We start from the raw sequence: 6,303 nt of genomic DNA, 5'->3' as shown, positions 1-6,303 counted from the left end.
GTTATTTAACTTATATGCAGAGTACATCATGAGAAACGCTAGGGGCTGGAAGAAACACAAGCTGGAATCAAGATTGCCGGGAGAAACATCAATAACCTCAGATATGCAGATGACACCACCCTTATGGCAGAAAGTGAAGAGGAACTCAAAAGCCTCTTGATGAAAGTGAAAGAGCAGAGTGAAAAAGTTGGCTTAAAGCTCAACATTTAGAAAACGAAGATCATGCATCCAGTCCCATCACTTCATGGGAAATAGATGGGGAAACAGTGGAAACAGTGTCAGACTTTATTTTTCTGGGCTCCAAAATCACTGCAGATGGTGATTGCAGCCATGAAATTAACAGACGCTTACTCCTTGGAAGGAAAGTTATGACCAACCTAGATAGCATATTCAAAAGCAGAGACGTTACTTTGCCAACAAAGGTCCGTCTAGTCAAGGCAATGGTTTTTCCAGTGGTCATGTGTCTGTGAGAGTTGGACTGTGAAGAAAGCTGAGCGCCGAAGAATTGATGCTTTTGAACTGTGGTGTTGGAGAAGACTCTTGAGAGTCCCTTGGACTGCAAGGAGATCCAACCAGTCCATTCTAAAGGAGATTAGTCCTGGGTGTTCATCGGAAGGACTGATGCTGAAGTTAAAACTCCAATACTTTGGCCACCTCACGTGAAGAGTTGACTCACTGGAAAAGACCCTTATGCTGGGAGGGATTGAGGGCAGGAGGAGAAGGGGACGACAGAGGATGAGATGGCTGAATGGCATCACCGGCTCGATGGACATGAGTTTGAGTGAACTCGGGGAGCTGATGATGGACAGGGAGGCCTGGTGTGCTGCGATTCGTGGGGTCGCATAGAGTCGGACACGACTGAGCGACTGAACTGAACTGATAGGTGGAGGTGGGAGTGGATAGGGGGTAGGTGAAGGAAATCAAAAGGTACAAGCTTCCAGTTATAAGTCACGGGGATATAATGTTTAGCATGGTGGCTGTAGTTGATCATACTGCCTTGCATACTTAAACATTACTAACAGAGTAATCTTAAAATTTCTCATCAGAAGAAAAAAAATTTTGTAAACATGTAGGCAACAGATGCTAACTAAACTTGTGATTACTTTTCAATAAATACAAATATAAGATCATTATGTTGTACACTTAAAATTAATACAGTGTTTTGTCAATTATGAAAAAGTGAAAGTAACTGAGGTGTGTCTGACTCTTTGAGACTCCATGGACTGTGGCCTGCTAGGCTCCTCTGTCCATAGAATTCTGCCAGCCAGAATACTAGATTGGGTAGCCATTCCCTTCTGCAGGGGATCTTCCTAACCCAGTGATTGAACTCAGGTGTCCTGCATTGCAGGTGGATTCTTTACCATGTGAGCCACAAGAGAAGTCCAAGAATACTGGAGTGGGTAGCCTATCCCTTCTCCAGCAGATCTTCCCGACCCAGGGATCAAACTGGGATCTCTTGCATTGCAGGCTGGCAGATTCTTTACCAGCTGAGCTACCTATACCCCAATTAAAAGTGATTAAAGGATACATAAATTTCCAGTTATAAGATAAATAATTTCTGGGGATGTAATGTATTTTATGTATATTTGATAACACTGTACCATGTGTATGAAAGTTGCTGAGACAGTAGATCATAGAAATTCTTAACACATACACAAATCATAACTACATGAAATGATAGATGTGTTAATTAAACTTATTGTGGTATATTTTCAACATATACACATATCAGATCACCACATTTTATAACTTAAAATCCCATGATGTCATATATCAGGTATATCTTAATAAACTGAAAAAATTTCATAAACAAAAGGCTGGAGTTGCAGACTATTTGTCGAGCAGAAATTTTTAAAGTATCAATTGTTCAGTATTTGACCCTTCTGCTTGGATCACTAGAAAACCTGGCTCCCCTTTGACCCAACAATTACTCTTTTCCTAAGCAGCCGAACTTCCTAAGGGGAAGTTGAGATCATTTTAAAACCATCAGGAATTTTGCTGAAGTGCAAACACCCTGGTGTTATTTTTCCCTTCATGGAAGAACAATGTGTACCTCTGATTTTCTGACACCTGAAAAATTTGTGATTTTGCTTCCTTGAGAAGCTAACCAAGAGATTCATTCAAGTTAATATTATTTCAAAATAGCAGAAATTGTTAAAATATTATAGATAAAATGGAAACTTAAGGTTGCAGATAGGATTAGACCTGAAGTTGATTGGTTCTTGCAGAAAAGGAAATCAACTCAGCAAACCACTTTCAAATCAAGTTAGAAGCATTTATTAAGCACCTACAGTATGCAGAGCACTGTCTCAGATACTTTCCTCCCTCATGAACAGATCATTGTCTCTGCCATTGCAATCTAATGGGAACAACAGATATAAGTAATAAAAATCCATGGTATAAGAAAACAAATTCTATAATACTTGTATAAGCAAAGTGCATTTGGGCCATCTTTGGAGGAGGAATTAATTCAATAACTGTTGAGGAAGAGAGTGGGAGGTATGGAAGAGGAGGAAAGGATCTATTAATATAATAGCAGAGAATAAAATCAGTATTTCCCTCCCCACCCCCGCCATTCCCATTTCTCAACCCGAGTCACCTTCCCCTAGACTCTTTCAGAGAAAGGATGTTTGCCTCGCATTTGCTCCTGAGTCACCCTCTGCAGCTGCTTCTGTGAGTCACTTGCTGCTTCCCATGGCCCCCAGCTCTGCTTTGATTCTCATCCTGGTTCCCACCTGAATGATCTAGGATTCCTTTTCTCATGAAATGACGATGGTTTCCATGGAAGGCTATAAAATCACACTTCCTTCTGTGGCTCTTCTTTTTGATTCCCCATAACACCAATGCAGAACTTGTGTGTATCTCATATGCTTAATTAAATGGCTGGTGAAAACTAGCATGCTCAGTCACGAAGTTGTGTCTGACTCTTTGCAACCCCATGGACCGCAGCCTGCCAGGCTCCTTTGTCCATGGGATTCTCCAGGCAAGAATACTGGAATGGGTTGCCATTTCCTTCTCCAGGGGATCTTCCCCACCCTGGGATCAAACCCATGTCTCTTGCGTCTTCTGCATTGGCAAGCAGATTCTTTACCTCTGTGCCACCTGGGAAGCATCCAGTGAAAACTAGGGAGGTTTATAATACAGGAGGAGAGGAAAAATGGGAAGACAAATTATCATTTTCCCACAGCCCAAGGGAAAACATTGTAAGTCCTCTGTAAGTGTCCTCTTGTGAAAATATCTTAGTTCCTAACTTTGCTCCATTGCTTGAACTTCAGTCTCCTCTTGCCACTTCTAAGAATGGCTTAGTTCTTTAGTCTTTCAAAGCCAAATCCTTACTGCTACCTCACCCCATCCTTTGTCCTTGAACCCTGCATGGATAACTCAAGGACACAATAGCTATGGCAATCCACTCTTTTAATTGGGAGACTTCAAGGGCAGCCAAGATGAGCTTTGCACTACAGGTCCAATCACTCATTTGAAGTCTCCATGCCAGGCTAATGTGAACCTCTGCACCCTCATCATTCTTGCAGTTTCCCAGTGGATAACTGTGGGATTAAACATGTCCCATGTTCCTTTTCTGGTAGAAACAATACTTTTCAAAGATAGTGCCCTCTAAATTTATGTTAAAGATGACAAGCTTTTTCTAAATGTGAGGCTGTCTGCCTATATGTATTCCCCTGATCACAATGGAAATAGCACTTTACAGTTTTCCAAGAAGTTTTGATTTCTTTTTCTTACCTTCAGGTAATTTCCAGAAGCCTACCTATGCTTCAGACATAAAACCTACCATAGTACCTCACAAAGCAACAAGACCATCCATCCTGATGGCCAACATTAGCTACAGCAAGATGAAGAGGAAGCTTTCAGAGTTCTTTCTTTGGGCCAGGTTGACTTCATGGGTAGTCCTTTCCCGCTAAAGGAATTATGTTAGAGTAAAGGAGACAATGGAATGGGGGGAATGGTACAAACTGGTATAGGTGCCCGGGAAGCCCAGGTGGCACTGGTGGTACAGAACCTGCCTGCCGATGCAGGACATGTAAGACGTGTGGGTTTGGTCCCTGAGTACAGAAGATCCCCTGGAGGAGGGCATGGCAAGCCACTCCAGTATTCTTGCCTGGAGAATCCCATGGACAAAGAAATCTGGCAGGCTACAGTCCATAGGGTCACAAAGAGTCAGACAGTACTTAGCACACACTGGACTGTAGCTGCCTGGAGCACAGTGACCCCACACCCTTCTTTAGGGTAACGGAATCTACCCCCTTAACCTCAGGGGTGGACCTGCAACCAGTCTGAGCCAATCATGGTTCTTATTTTCAGCTGCAAGAATTCATCCAAGGATTGGAAACATGATTTAAACCCAACCCATCAGAGTCCTGCCCCAGGATTTTTTTTAACCTTGTAGTGGATAAGAGAAGCCCCTTTTCCTTCAGGCGTGATGAAAGCCCAGGACTGGCTAAAACTTTGTTTCCCACCACAAAGAAAGAGCCTACTTTCTATAGTAAAACAGAATAAAATCAATATGCTCAAGGTAGCAGAATGAGATCCAGAAGAACCGCAGACAGTGTTGAGTGTTTAAGTGCCTGGTTCCAGTCACTGAGGTCTTCAGAACTGCTATAAATCCTAAGAATCATGCCTCAACTCTCTGAGATATTTCAGTATTCTTTTTTTTTTTTTAAGTGTTCAAAGTTCTTTTAATTTTGCTCCGATTTTACTTAAATTGGATTGAATTGAGTTCAAATTGCAAGCAAAATGTTCCTGAGATTGTACCCTGTCCAGACCAAATTGATTTCTCTAAAGGTAGGAGTTAAGATAGGAAAAGTTACTCTTTCAGTGAACATAAGAAAATCCTACATATGAAATCAGAAAGTCCTTCTCTGGCTCACAGCATTATTCTACAGAGAGCCCAGTGCAACCCTTTGGTAAAGGATGTCTGACCATGCTAGCATAGTATCACAGGTCCTGTATATCCCAATCAACCGGTTGTTAACTAGAGCTCTGTGGGAGGCCCTGACCAGTCCTGCTGGGCTCATCCCCTCCCAAGTACTGAAGCGATTTAATTTGTGCTTGTCTTCAGGATGTAACTGCGAAGCAACCACACATGTGGTGTCTAGTAATTATTCAGCAACCTTTGCTCAGTGGGGCAAAGGTGATGTGGCGTACTGAGAACTGTGCTTGGAATCTATTTTAGGCGAGTGATAGAGCTTGCTGAAGGCTTTTTCTCTTCTTATAACTGTTTTTTTGTGTGTGTGTCCAAACTGTGTTTATGGGGATAGTTTCCCACCCATCTTGATACAGGATACTTTTAGTGCGGCTTCCGGCCTGAAGGAGCATCCTTCTGTAAGCTTTGCCTCCTGTAGGCTGGCAGAGGACAGTAGAACAGCCAATACACAAAACTACTATTTGTGTGTGGCTGGAGATGGTGGTGATTGTTCACTATCCTGGGCCTTTCACACTCATGAAATAGGAACTGGGGCTCTGTGCCAGGCGCCTCTTCTTGTGTTTCCTCTTCTCCTCTGGAGAGGGATGAAGGACAACCTTTGTGAGAGGCATGTTCTTGTTGGGAGATCATCACCACCAGAAAGGTCTTCTTATAACTTTATGAAAAGTAGGATAGAGGGTTTTTCTGTTTGTTATTTTGGCTGCATCACACAGCATGTGGGATTTTAGTCCCGCAACCAAGGATTAAACCCATGCCCCCAGCAGGGGGAAGCACAGAGTCTTGACCACCAAGAAAGACCCTAGGATCAAGTTTTAGAGTTGGGTGCTTGATGAGAAGTTGTGTAGGTCTCTAGTTGGGGCTTCCTGTTATCTGAGAGGACGGCCATGGTCATGTAGCATGTCATTGCCACTACACTAGGCCGGTCTCCTGTGAAGAACTGGGGAGATTCAAGGAACCGCATTCCACAAATCTCCCAGCCTGATACTTCCTGAGGCTTTGCTGTAGGTTTTTTTTTTTTTGTGGAGCGGGGAGGAATATTACAACTGCGTGTAACTTCTGTAAGATTCATGTGTCAATTGACAAAGTCTCTGACCCTATGAAGAACTACTTTAAGGTCACAGAAATCAGGAAATACTGGGAAATGTAGAATTTGGTGCAGTTTTTACCAATAGCTAAAGCAGAGCACAAGCTGGAATCAAGATTGCTGGGAGAAATATCAATAACCTCAGATATGCAGATGACACCGCCATTATGGCAGAAAGCAAAGAATAACTAAAGATCCCCTTGATGAAAGTGAAAGAGGAGAGTGAAAAAGTTGGCTTAAAACTCAACATTCAGAAAACTAAGATCATGGCATCCAGTCC

The 6,303-nt window shown here is 42.6% G+C and overlaps 1 pseudogene; it reads right to left on the bottom strand.

Annotated features, from left to right (window-relative positions):
- Positions 1-5,261: 5,261 nt before the first annotated feature.
- On the bottom strand, positions 5,262-5,550 carry LOC104991281 (annotated as a pseudogene).
- Between the last annotated feature and the right edge of the window lie 753 nt (positions 5,551-6,303).

This window comes from Bison bison, unplaced genomic scaffold, assembly GCF_000754665.1.
Source record: "Bison bison bison isolate TAMUID 2011002044 unplaced genomic scaffold, Bison_UMD1.0 scf7180017864184, whole genome shotgun sequence".
NCBI lineage: Eukaryota > Metazoa > Chordata > Mammalia > Artiodactyla > Bovidae > Bison > Bison bison.
Note: the sequence above shows the minus strand (reverse complement) of the source record. Positions and strands in the feature narration are given on the sequence as shown.